The sequence below is a fragment of the Aquarana catesbeiana genome, linkage group LG09, assembly GCF_042186555.1.
Source record: "Aquarana catesbeiana isolate 2022-GZ linkage group LG09, ASM4218655v1, whole genome shotgun sequence".
NCBI classification, from domain to species: domain Eukaryota; kingdom Metazoa; phylum Chordata; class Amphibia; order Anura; family Ranidae; genus Aquarana; species Aquarana catesbeiana.
Window position 1 is genome coordinate 236,222,617 of NC_133332.1, and position 14,509 is coordinate 236,237,125.

Here is a 14,509-nt window from a genome sequence, read left to right on the forward strand (position 1 = left end):
ATAATACTAAATGTAAGCCACAGTAGCAAAAAGAAAAAAACACACTAAGTTACAGAACAAAGAAACAGTCAAGAGTAATAAAACAAGGAACTAATGGTGTCTATTCATGTCTACCTAATTGAGGATACTTTTTTTGCTTTCATATAGAATCACTTTTTGGGATCACATTTCAGAAAAGGTTGGCTTGTTTTCAGTGGAGTTATAGTCCCGATTCACACTTGTGCAATGCGGGAAACCCTGCGATTCAGTGCTGGCTCCCACATTGCTCCTGAATCACACCGTGGTTCACACCGACATCTACGAACCACTGGGGGTGTAAATGTCAAGTTAATGACACCCCCCAGACGGTTTTGAGATTGCAGTGAAAACTGTCAGATGGTGCAGGAATCGGATCGCATGGGTGTGAACACCCATGCGATCCAATTCCAGTATGGATCAAAAAATGGTCCTGCACCATTTTGGTGCGAATGCGATGCAATTTCATCTATACAGTTTGTATGGATGAATGTGCATCGCACAGACATCGCATGTACTGCAATGTGGTACGAATCACATGCAATGTCTGATCGCACAAGTGAGCACCCAGCCATAGTGGCTGTATTGTCAAATTCTCCTGTTAGATATTTCAGCTCATGGGCAGTTAACCACCCATTATTAAGAAAAAAATCATGAGAAATGTATTTATGTGGTTTATTATTTTCAGAATTATATTGCATTGATAGAAGAAAAATTAAAACACAAAAACACACTTTCAAATGTGATAATTATCCAAAAGTATTTAATTCAAAGTTAGTACTCTAAAATGTATGTTCCCTGTGATACCCCACTTTGTATGACATTGTCAAGAGGGTAAATGCTGGTTTATGATTGTACCAAAGAACTCACAACTACAATAACAGGTTCACTTGACTGTATATGAAGCTAAAAAAGGAGTATCACCCAAAAATGTACTTTAAAGAAATCAACAGTATTATTACCCATCATCAGCATTTGGAAAAAAAGACATTTTTTTTTTACCCCCTCCTTCAGCGCTGTTGCTATGGGGTCCCTTGTATTCTCCCACTTCCCCTCCGCTTAAGGTCATTTCCCTTGGCGCCTGTGCTCACTAGTGCTCCTGGGAGATGTGCGTCATCCTTTCCCATGAATCAGTGGGCAGCGCCGAGGGCTAGGTTGCCATAACAACGGGCTAGGCACTTTCCGACGACGACGCCCGTTGTGATGGCAACCAGAGAAGTTTCCACCGCTATGTGTGCATAATGCGCATGTGCGAGATCGGGAGGTGCATGCTGGTTAATTCACCAGCACCGTATTCCACAAGATCATCCTTGTGGGCTTCCCCTGCCCACAAGCAAGATGGGAACGCACAAGAAGAAGAAATATAAGGTTTGTTTATATATAAAATACAAACTATAGCAGCGTAATATAGAAAATGCGTGTCACATTATAATAGTGTTCTTATAATAGGTGGATTTAAAAAAAAAAAAATTGCTATATGTCGGAACGCCGCTTTAAAGCACATGTAACTACTGTACCTTAAACTGCATCTCAACCACTGCAATTCACAGGCATCCCACCAAAAATTTAAAGCAGTAGTAAAAGTCTTGAAACAGAAAAAAAAAAAAATCCGGTCCCAGCAAGTTAAAATAATGTACTAGTATGCATCACATACTAGCACATTATGAAAGACTTACCTTAAAAGGAGAAGTCCAGCCAAAGCTCGTTTGGCTGGACTTCTCCTATGGATCACAGAAGTGCAATTCGCTTTGCACTCCTGTGACCCGTTTTCAGCAGAGAGCTGAGAGCCTGAGACGGCCGCTCCGCCCCTCCACAGCTCAGCGCTCCAATGAGCACGGAGGGAGATGAGCAGAGCTGACTGACAGTCTACAGCTCCCTGCTCACGGAGCCCTGAAAACTGAGCAATCGGCGGTGTGGTTTTCAGTGCAGATGTGCCAGGGGACATATGCAGCATTGGACAGATGCTGCATCCACCGAGGAAAGTATGAATAGGGGAAAAAAAAAAAAAAAATTCAAAACCTATACTTCTCTCTTTTAAAACAAAGCCCTCCAGCGTCACTGCTGACAGGGCTTCCATCTTCACCTGGTTTTCCTTCCGGTTCACGGGCTCCAAACAATTAAATGGCAGAGCTGTGTTGCCGTCACTCGAGCGCAAGCTCACAGGAGCCAAGGCCGCGGCACAGCTCTCTGAAGGGACAGCATAGTCATCACCGGCTGCAGAAATAGGGAAAATCACCTAAACGGTGCACGTTTAGGAGATATTCTTTGTACCTACAGGTAAGCTGTAAGTGACCAAACAGTGCTTTAACTGTAAAGCTGGCCATACCGTAGATAGATCGAAATTCAATTGGTTCAGCAGGGACACAATGAAGAGGATTCTTCTATCTACCTTGCTTGTGTGGATGAGGAAATACATTCAGTTTTCTCAATTAGCCCTCTGGCTGATTGGAAAAAAAAAAAAGCATATCCACGTATGGCTAGCTTTAGCTTCAACTTGTTCAGAAAAGTTGAAACTTAGGCTTGGGCTACACAGGAAACTTATTGGCTCATTCTTGCTTCTAGAATTGGTACTGATGAATCACTAAATGTAGTAAATGATGGCTAACCAAATGCAACAAACTGCTTCCCATGGATTAAGCTCCACCAGTAGCATGTAGTAGTAATCAAACACACACAAAAGCACAATGCTCTAATGCTCTATTCATGTGCAAATGATGGCTACAAGATGCTGTAACGATATCACGTACGGGACATGAAAAGCTGTAGCTAGCTGCCATCTTGTGTGGAAGTAGCCATGACAGTTTGGCTAACCATGTAACCTCACAGAGAACTCTGAACTCCCTCCTCCCTTGTCTTAGGAATTCAAAGCTTTTTAAGTTCAACAGAAAAGGTTATCTCAACAGAGAAAACAGAACCAGGTTAGGTCAGTAGAAAACATTTGTTGTAAGGGCAGTGTTCAGGCCTGTCGTAAAACTGTCACCCTCCCCATTCAGAGACCTAACAGGCCCCGGGTGTAAATTGTCTGAATACACCTCTAACTTATAAGTATGAAATTTCAGCATGTGTCCTAACTTCTGACTTAGTAATAGCACAGCCATAATCTGGACATATTTAGTTTCCTCAGATAATATGGAACGTTTCAAGTCCAGACACCCCTATGTCAGGTCATATGGGAAACCCCTGGGACCACTTATTCCTCCAAAGCAGGCTATACTTTATAGAGATGGCATGTTTAGACTTGTTTTGAAGGAAATCTCAAGTTGAATAATAATATGGATATTTGGAGTCTGTAAACACTATAGATGCAGATATATGAATATGTATTACAAAATCTACCTGGGACGTGGTCATGAGTGTAGACACCTCCCAGCAACCAACCCCTAAACAAGCTGACCAGATGATTGGTTACTGGTCGCTGTCAACACCCCCTTTGATTTGACAGAAAAGAGGAGATGCCAAGACAATGGGCAGTTCTCCTTTTACCATCCAAGAAGAAACATCTGCCAAGTCGAGAACCGAGTACCTAGCTCATCGATCGAACTCTGATCAACCCTCGGACATTAATTGCAAGTATTCTTTCTTCCCAATTCTACCTTATTGCTTTGTGGCTGTATATTGTCTTTATCTTTTTGAAACATCTTTTTTCTGTAAATATTTTATTTGCACCAACTTTGACCTTCTCATAATAAACCCTTATGTTGAAAAGTGTTAACCTTGTCTCTAAAGCTCTTAATGCAAGCTATAGACGAACCTGCCTCTTGAAGGGCGCTACTGTTGTAGAGTAAGACTCTGAGCAGACCTGTCTGTGGTGGCAGTGTGTGTGGCAGACGCTTATTCTAAAATTATAATTGGTATTGCTAAAATTACGAGTCTCCCCCGGCTCGGTCTTTTAAACGGGGGTGGTGGCAGTTAAAGGGTTAATTGTGCAATTAGCCCAGTGACAATCACTGTCAGGTTGCTCGCACCTAGATTGTGGTCCCGCAAGCTGGAAAATCTTTGTGCTGGGCGCAGCTGAGAGTGGCATTGTTACGTAAGTGACAGTGTGGTGTGAGGTTGGCCGGTCCTTCGTTGCAAGTTAGCGAGGAGGGCAGGGATCTGACACCTGCGTTCGTCACAGATGCTACTACACTTGTGCAGCTTACTCTATAGGGAGCCATTTGTTTTATTTGATTTGTGATTAATTGCTACACCTACTGATTTTGGTAGCAGGACTGGGCTGTTAAGAATTTCCAGTGTAGCCTTAGGCCCCTTTCATACTTCTGCAACTTGGGACTGCAAAGTCGCATGACAAGTCGTACCCCATGATTTCCAATGGGTACCATTCATATCTGTGAGACTTCAAGTCGCAACAACTTCAAAGTAGTCTCTGTACTCCTGTGGTTCAACTTGGATGTGAGTTGAAGTCCATAGACCTCAAGTTTACACAGGTATTCCCTGAAATCACATGACTTTCAAGTCGCGGCAGTGTGAAAGGGGCCTGAGTCTATGAGACTGTAATTATACAGTAAAAGATGCAGGACTTGTAGTCAGACCATTGGATGCCCCAAGCAATAAACCAGGGCATGGGCAACAACCCATCAAACAGGCCCACAGAAAACAAGGTTCAACAGACCCCAACCATTCAGATGACAGCTTGAAGCTCCTTGCAGCCCAAACTTTGCATTTGCAGAGGCCTAAACATACACCCGGTAGAACTTTAAGCATGAACAGAGGACCAGGTGACGACCCAGCAAACCTGCGAAACGGATCCTTAAAGCTAAAAAGCCCAAGAAGCACTGACAAATCTGGTGGAACGATCCAACAGGTAAGGAAGGAACTCCCAGTGTGAGGGTTAGGGAGGCACGGGATGTGGGATCTAGACCATGTGATCAATGATGCTGTAGTTAACTGTTGGTCTTGATATATAATAAACATTTTGAGGAGGTAGCCATTTGGGTGTTATAACGTTTCTTCTTTTGTTTTTGTTATAGGTTTTGTTGTTTTCACCTAACCAAGGGAGAACTAGAGCTACTGTTGTACGAGGAGTATTTATATTTTGTAGGGATTTCAGAGACTTGGTTCAACAGCTCTCATGATTGGCTGGCAACCACTCAAGGGTATTCCCTATATCGCAGGGATAGAGAGGGTAAAAAAGAGGGAGGGGTATGCCTGTATATCAAAAATGATGTACAAGTGAATGTGAGAGATGACATCACTAATGGTACAAGGGAGGGGGTGGAATCCTTATGGATAGAGCTACAAAGGGAGGAAACTAAGGGGAACATAATACTGGGTGTATGCTATAGGACCCCTAACCAGAGGGAGTAGGGGGAGGCGGACCTCCTATCACAATTTGAATTAGCGGCAAGGATGGGAAGTGTCATTATTGGGGATTTTAATTATCCAGACATAGACTGGGCGGAAGGAAAGCTCGCCATTTCCTAAATGTCTTGCAGGACAATTTCATGGTCAGATGGTAAATGCACCAACAAGAAATAAAGTGTTACTAGACCTACTGATTACCAATACAGACCTGATCACGGATGTGGAAATACGGGGCAATTTAGGAAACAGCGACCACAGGTCAAATTTTCAAGTTTCAGTATAAATCACACAAATAGGAAACATAAGGGGAATACAAAGTCACTGAATTTCAAAAGAGCCAACTTCCCTAAACTACAATCCTTGCTAGAAGATACTAAAATGGGAAAAAATTTTCGGAAAAAAGAATACAGAGGAAAAATGGGTATGCTTTAAGAGCATATTAAATAAGGGTATTAGCCAGTGCATCCCAATAGGAAATACATTTAAAAGAGCTAATAAAAGTCCTGGGTGGCTTAACGCCAACGTAAAAATGCATATAAAAGCAAAAAGAGAAGGCCTTCAAAAAATACAAGGCTGAGGGATCATCATCAGCATTCTAACTTTACAAAGAATGCAACAAGAAATGTAAGGGTGCAATCAGGACGGCTAAGATAAAACACGAAAGGCAGATAGCGGAAGAGAGTAAAAAAAATCCCAAGAAATTCTTTAAGTATATAAATAGTATGAAAGGGAGGTCAGATCATATTGATCTCATAAAGAATGATGAAGGAAATCTGGTTACTAAGGATGGAGAGATGGCGAAGGTATTGAATTTATTCTTCTCCTCAGGCTTCTTGAGGGAAACGGGGGGGGGGGGGGGTTTAGTAACCAAAACTGCAATGTTTATCCTCATGACACCTCACAGGAAGCACCCTCATGGCTAACAGAGATTAGAAATAGACTTGAAAAACTTAACATTAATAAGTCACCGGGACCAGATGGCTTGCACCCGAGGGTCCTTAAGGAACTCAGGTCAAGTAATTGTCAGACCATTGTTTCTAATTATTATGAACAGTCTACTGACTGGAATGGTACCAGCAGATTGAAGAAAAGCCCAATATTTAAAAAAGGGCCAAGATACAGCTCTGGAAATTACAGACCAGTTAGCCTATCATCAATAGTATGCAAGCTCTTGGAGGGGATAAGGGACTATATACAAGATTTTAATAATGAAAACGGTATCATTAGCAATAATCAGCATGGATTCATGAAGAATCGTTCTTGCCAAACCAACCTTTTAACCTTCTATGAGGAGGTGAGCTGCCATCTAGATAAAGGAAAGACCGTGGATGTGGTGTATCTGGATTTTGCAAAGACATTTGATACAGTTCCCCATAAACGTTTACTGTACAAACTAAGGTCTGTTGGCATGGACCGAGTACATGGATTGAAAACTGGCTACAGGAGTGAATTCAGAAGGTAGTGATAAATGGGAAGTACTTGGAATGGTCCGGTGTGAAAAGCGGGGTCCCCCAAGGTTCTGTCCTGGACTAATACTATTTAATTTATTCATAAATGACCTTGAGGATGGGATAAACAGCTCAATCTCAGTATTTGCAGACGATAGTAAGCTAAGCAAGGCAATAATTTCTCAGCAGAATGTGGAAACCTTGGTAGAAGATTTGAACAAATTAATGTGGTGAGCAACTACATGGCAAATGTAGAAAAATGTAAAATAATGCATTTGGGTGACAAAAATATGAATACAATCTACTCACTAGGGGGAGAACCTCTGGGGGAATCTAGGATGGAAAAAGACCTGGGGGTCCTAGTGGATGATAGGCTTGGCAGTGGCATGCAATGCCAAGCTGTTGCAAGCAAAGCAAACAGAATATTGCATTGCATGCATTAAAAAGGGGATTAACTCCAGAGATAAAACAATAATTCTCCCACTCTACAAGACTCTGGTCCGGCCGCACCTGGAGTATGCCGTCCAGTTCTGGGCACCAGTCCTTAGGAAGGATGTGCTGGAACTGGAGAGAGTCCAGAGAAGGGCAACAAAGCTAATAAAGGGACTGGAGGACCTTAGTTATGAGGAAAGGTTACGAGCACTGAACTTATTCTCTCTGGAGAAGAGACGCTTGAGAGGGGATATGATTTCAAATGTACAAATACCATACTGGTAACCCCACAATAGGTATAAAATTGTTCCGCAAAAAGGAATTTAAAAAAAAAAAAACACGCGGCCATTCACTAAAATTAGAAGAGAAGCGGTTTAACCTTAAACTGCTTAGGGGGTTCTTTACTATAAGAGCGGTAAGGATGTGGAATATCTCTTCCACAGGCAGTGGTTTCAGCGGGGAGCATCGATAATTTCAAAAAACTATTAGGCACCTGAATGACCACAACATACAGGGATATACAATGTAATACTAACATAAAAGCGCACACTAACAGGATGAACTTGTGTCTTTTTTCAACCGCACCTACTATGTAACTATGTAAATTTGTGTATGGTAGCACCACCTCATCTATTTATACTAGTGTTCGGGGCTCCCAAAACCAATTCTGTGTTTTGTAAGGGAGGAACCCTTTCTTGAGAGCATACATTCTGGAAATGAGCTGCCATAGTCACCTAGCTAAGGTTTGCCCTTCAAGGAAGACAAAGAGGAAATCTGTTTTTTCTGAAGCAAGACGTTGAAGCTAGGTAGACCCAAACTGCTCTGACCACATCCTGATTGCTCTGCTCTGACCACATCCAGTCAGTTGATTGAAATAATCTTGGCATACTTCAGGACAGGACATAGGGAAGAGAGGATAAATACAGAAGATCAGGAAGTTCTTCGGATGGATGCTGTCCTGAAGTCCAGTCATTAACAAATCAGGAAGTCTGCTTACTGATTTAAAACCTTTGTTTGTAGATAGCAGATAGAGCTGGAAAGGGTTTCTCCACCCAGGAAAGAATCAGGCTTGCTTCCTTCAGCGCTGCCAGATTTCTGGTACCTCCTTGGTGGTTTTATCTAGGCCACAGTCATGGTAATGTCTGATTGCATCTTGACTGGTTGACAATGTTGGAGAGGGGTCCAAAGTAGGACAGTCAGTATTAAGGCTCTCAGATCAAGAATGTTGATGGATAGCATTGACAATTGAGAGGACCAGGTTCCATGGACATAGGGAATTGTAGATTCTACCCCAGCTTGTAAGGCTTCCATCCATCGTTGCCATCTTTCAGGGGAAAGGGAAGGAGCCATTTCCCAGATTCTAGGGCTGCGCTAGAAATTCACCATGCCAGGAAGACTTTAACCTGGCTGGACAACAGTAGTATTCAATCCAGAGAAAGGATTTGGTTGTTCCACATCATGGAAATGTTGATCTGCAAAGATCTCCCGTGGAACTGAGCAAAAGGGACTACCTCAAAAGAGGCTACAATGAGGCCCAGAACCTGCATGCGGAAGCAAGTTGTGGGATGTCTGGTCAACCGTGGCTAAGGGAACTTAGTAGAAAGTCATCCAAGTACCCCATAATATGGATGCCCTGAGTTCTTAGAGTTAATACTTTTGTGAAGACTCTTGATTCAAAAGTGAAAAAAAGAGGAGAGCCCAAATGGCAGGGCAACAAATTGGAAATCCTAGTCTCCCACAGCATAGTGTAGAAAGTGTTGGTGTGCAAGAAAATTGCAATGTCAAGCATTTTGGATGTCCACGGATGACAGAAATTGCCCTAATCTGATAAAAGTTTTGAAAGATTTTTGCAGACTCCATGTGGGATTTGGTGACCCACAGATATCAGATTATGGATTTTAGGTCCAAAAAGGGGATAAAACAAATTCCAGCAGATGTTCCCCGACCCTGGGGAGTGAGGGTGTCTTTTCATTGTGAAGGCTTGGGGGTTTTGGAGTCTAAGGTTTGGGATCAAAGAATAAACCTGCTTTTGACTTAGAGGAGGAAGTCTGGGTGGAGCAAAATAAATGCTTTTGGTGAATAAAGGTAGTAGCCATGGTAATAGTAGGCTTAGGATGTTGTTTTGTAGGGTCGATTCCTTGATAAATTTATCTAAGGATTCCCCAAACAGGCGTTCACCATCGAAAGGCATGCATAAAAGACACCTTTTCCAAGCAGCTCCAGCTGACTAAACCTTTAACCTCAAACTCAATTTCACTGCGGGTTGCATCAGCATTATGGTCGCTCTCAAAGGGCAGGTTGTATGTCCAGAGCACAACCCCCCCTTACATCAGAGGTCAGGAGCCCCCTTCACTATCAGAAGTCCCCCACCCTTCCTTACATTACAGTGCACCCCCCTAGCCCCTTCCCATGTGCTGTTGCCAGGAAGAAGCTGTTGGCAGAAATGGGAAGCAGAAAGTGTAGGGTCTGGAGGAGGACCAGAGGAGGGCTGGAGTCAGCTGCCCAAGTCTGCTGAATGCTGAGGCCAGGGGAGGCAGAGATGAGGGAGTGCTGCAGCTGCACAGAAATCTGTAGAAGTTCTGTCTTCTGAGCATAGCCACAATGGCCGTTTGTAGGGTAGGACCATCAATGGCTAATTTACCTGTGGAAGGCGTCAATAGAATCCTTAGAAGAGGGAACATCCTAATAAGCAATGAGATGCTTGTTGAGAACAGAAATGGCAGGATCCACTATTGGGACAGGCCATTTTATTTGCAAAATCCTTTTCCATAGGATAGAACTCAGCAAAGAGTTTTGATAAAGGAAAACCTTTTTGCAGGATCTGGCCAATCCTTATGCAAAGCTCAGTTAATTTGTGCGTGCAAGGGAAAAGTCTTACTAAACTCCTCAAAAAATGTTATGCCCATAGGAGCCTGTTTAGGCTGAGGCGGTTCCAGTGTTGCCAGGCAAATGCCAGCACGCACTGCATCAAAAAGTGAGCTTACAGTAGAAAGCATATGACATGAAGCCTTTATTCCTTTATTTGCATCTCATAAAATGCATAAGGGAAAACCCCCCCCCCCCCCCCCCCCCCCCCATCCACCTCTCCCTTCAGAATATCTTAGTTAAAGAGGTTGGGAGGTTTAGAGTCATACGCCTGAATAGATTCAGGTGATGGAAAGGCAGAAAAGTGGTTTTCAGTCTTGGAGACTAAAAGTTCTAGAAGGGCAGAGAGCTTTCCGAAGAAACCAGACATACCTAAGTGAGGGGATGCCTTCTGCGGTACCCACAAAATGAATGCAGACTGAGAGGGTATTTGCATGTTCAGGAAAGAAGCCGTTATAACCCAGGCATCGATGTGCTTTTGCTGTGTATTTGGAAGGAAGGCAGATATGCTGACGTGCTCCTTGCTTCCTCACCAGAAGTGGCAGGTGGAAGTGTGTCAGCTGGTTGGTGAACTACAGCTACCTCACCACTCAAGCAGCAACGCTGTGTGGGAAACCCGCCAAATATAAAAAGGCGAACGTGATAAAAACTTTACTTTTACAGAGGGAATAGCACAATCAGTGAATAACACCCCACATGAAAAAACAGGACCCTGTCATAAATACATGTAAGCCATGGTGTTGATTTACTAAAACTGGAGAGAGCAAAATCCGATGCAGCTGTGTATTGTAGCCAGCTTCTAATTTCGACTTGTTCAATTAAGTTTGACAAAAAAAAAAAAACTGCTAACTTCTATGCAGAATTGCACCAGATTTTGCACTCACTAGTTTTAGTAAATCAACCCTACATATTATCTCATCTATGCAGCAGGTTGCAGAAAAAAAACAAATTTCATGCATCATAGCAGGCATACCCCCGTAGGGGTTTTCAGGGCCTGGGTGCCATAGAAATTGACCTAGAACCTGCATAGCACTCTGCAGCCTAACTACTCTTGTTGCACCTCATGCGAAGGCGAGTGCTGAATGCAGGATCCAATGCTTGAAGCAAACATTATAGGCTGGCCCCGCTGATGCAGATCCAAAGATGTACATCCAGGGTAAATGATTTGTAAACTACTGGTAAGAACTGAGGCAATAAGCAGTTGGCTCTTAATAGAAGTGTCAGTCAAAGTAGTGAAGAAACAAAGAATAGTTTCCAAAGGGGAAGAGGTCCATCACCTAAGGATAAAAGCAAAGAACCGACGTCCCACGGAGTGGCTGGGGCTAAACACGGATTCACTGGGGGTGTTCCCAGCAAAGCTTTTTCCAGTGTCCAAACAAATGAAGGCAGCAGCATATAACCATGGTCTATAAAATAGAAGTCATGTACTGTACGATTAAGACAGCAAAACATAATACAGTATTGTAGTCATTGACACATCTTAAAAGGTATAAAGGCCCATTTAATTCTCTCTGCGACATTAAGGTGTGTTATATTGCCCATTAGCATTACTGAGTTAAGGTAGCCTATTCAAAATGAATGGGCTAAAAACACACCCTAACATGCCTAAAGTTACACAACCTACTTTCTGTAATGCAACGCATAGCAACTCATCACCAAGCATTGTGGCAGATTACAATACAGGTGCACTTATGAATTGCATTTGACTTAGTGTATGCTATGTGCTATCACAACACAAAATTGTGAATTTGGTCTTAATGCTATGAATCGTGAGGATGAATTGCTCCACACTGCCTGCAGTTCCAGAGCTTAGTGAGGGATTGTTTAACAGCTCATTTACAGCTTGTTAAAACTGATCTCCACCTTTTTCTACACTAACAGGTGTGCCCATTGGGAGCGCTGTACAATCTGTATGTAGCCTAATGCCCTGTACACACAGTCGGACATTGATCAGACATTCCGACAACAAAATCCATGGATTTTTCAGACGAACGTTGGCTCAAACTTGTCTTGCATACACATGGTCACACAAAGTTGTCGGAAAATCCGATCGTTCTGAACGCGGTGACGTAAAACACGTACGTCGGGACTATAAACGGGGCAGTAGCCAATAGATTTTGTCTCTTAATTTATTCTGAGCATGCGTGGCACTTTGTGCATCGGATTTGTGTACACACGATCGGAATTTCCGACAACGGATTTTGTTGTCGGAAAATTTTATAGCAACCTCTCAAACTTTGTGTGTCAGAAATTCCTATGGAAAATGTGTGATGGAGCCTACACACGGTCGGAATTTCCAACAACAAGGTCCTATCACACATTTTCCATCAGAAAATCCTATCGTGTGTAGGCTACCATACAGTTTATACAGCACACACCTGTTATTATAGAAAATTGTTAAATGAACAACCATGCACTCTTTAAGAGACAATGACAACACCAGATAGGTCCTCAGACAGAAGGAATGAGCATTCGACCTACCTTGCGTAGGGACGGCATGAGTGGAGAAGGCAGGTCACACATTATAGGAAGGAAAACTCCACAACTATTGGTCGGGATCAATATTAGGGACAGCATTAGAAACAGGAGACAGAAACAAGAGCAGAACAGAAGTTAGAGATGAGGCATGCTAGTTAGTAAAGGAAACAAAAACAGACATTCCCATTATAAAACAGCCATCCTAATATACATACACATCCTTTTCGTACAAAGTGTTATTGAAAGCAATTCCAAGCAAATGGTGAAAGCATTCGAGTCCCCAGTGCTACCCATAAAACTGCAACTGTTAATGTAAATGACCGTTTTCTTAGGTCTGTGTAATTCCCTACAGAAGGGGCCTCCATTCTAAACAAAGGTCCAGTTTACCGTCCTTTAGACTTTAGAGGGGGCGGACTGTGGCCATCGGGAGTAGAAAAAGTCCCAGCATCGGTGAGAGAAAAAATGCCACATCTTTGGTGTCAGTGAGAGGAATTGCGCCCCATTGTTGGGAGTCTTCGGGAGGAATTGTGCCGCTTGGTTGGTGTCATTGGTAGGAATTGTGCCCCATCGTTGGCATCATTGGGAGGAATTGTGTCCCTTCGTTGGTATCAGTGGATGAAATAGTGCCCCAATGCACCGATACCACTTTTTTTAAGACCGAGTACAAGTACCAATACTTTTTTTCAAGTACTTGCCGATACCGATTACTAATACTTTTTTTTATGTCATGTGACAGTACCACTGATGGGCACTGATGAGGCATGGACTGTGTCAGTAGTTTTTTATTTAATTTTTTTTACAATTTTTGTTTTTTTATATAAATTTTTTACAAAATTTATATTTTTTTATTTTTTTTTTTTTTACAATGCTTGAGGTAAACAGTGTCAGTTTTTTTTATTTTATTTTTTATTATTTTTACAATTTTCCTTTTAAATATGTATTAAAATGTTTAATTTTTTTTTTAAATCAACCCTGTTGGGGGGGGGGGGGGGGCTTTGGTGAGATATCAGGGGTTTAAACAGACCCCTGACATCCTCCCTTTGAGACAAGGAAAGTCACTGAGGACACAGCCTCTCCAGTCCCTTTCTCAGCAGCCTCGGCTCCACTAAAGATGAATGGACAATCAGTGATCACTTACCATCCTAACAGATCTGGGACAGGGGGGACTGGAGGAGGACATGGAGGAGGAGCGGAGAAGGACATGAAGGGGGAGCGGAGGAGGAGATGGAGGGGAAGCAGAGGGGGACTGGAGGAGGACATGGCGGGGGACCTTAGGAGCACGGAGGAGGACATGGAGAAGGACACAGGGGACAGTCAGGGGTGATCGGTGCGGCCTGTTACAACCACCGATCTCCTTGTATAGATTTAAATAAAGCATCTGAAAGCCACGGGAGGGAGGAGGAGGAGGAGGTTAGCTGCTTTACTGAAATCTATACAGGGAGATCGGTGCTTGTAACGGCCCCCACTGCTGCACCGATTATCCCTACTGCCCAGGTATCGGCTTAGGCATCGGAGCATTTGTACGAGTACCAGTACTCATGCAAATGCTCGGTATTGGCACCGATACTAGTATCAGTGTCGGTGGGACCCTAGCTGCAACCAGCCCCTGGGCCACAGTTTGGAGACCACTGCCCTAGAGAATAAGCACACACAGCTCCACAGAAGACAGTAGGAAGTGTACTTCCTGAGCAGTACCTTGCAACGTTGCCGTTCTGCTTTGTGAATTATCAAGCTGATTGGCGACTGTGTGAAAATTCTGATAACAAATTTTTACATCAGGGTGTGTGCGTATGAGAGGCAACAAGGCAGGTGATCCAGCATCACCAGCAGTGTGTTCCAGGACCACAAGATTACTGACAGAAGGGAACGGATGGGGTGGACTGGTACAGTACTGCAATATTTGGATTTAAAGCCCAACCTCCCACCCCACCTTTAATTGTTAGGGTAAAAAATATATATTTCAAAGC

The 14,509-nt window shown here is 43.1% G+C and overlaps 1 protein-coding gene across 3 annotated transcripts in view; it reads right to left on the bottom strand.

The window, feature by feature from the left end:
- The window catches only part of PNPLA7 (patatin like domain 7, lysophospholipase), a 478,577-nt gene that overhangs the window by 435,992 nt on the left and 28,076 nt on the right, over positions 1-14,509 (bottom strand). The window contains exon 2 of one of the 3 annotated variants that reach the window (XM_073599989.1): positions 12,546-12,609. The exons of the other annotated variants lie outside the window; for them this stretch is intronic. The gene's annotated coding sequence lies outside the window, so the exon portion shown is untranslated. The remainder of the gene's footprint in view (positions 1-12,545; positions 12,610-14,509) is intronic. 3 annotated transcript variants of the gene reach the window in all.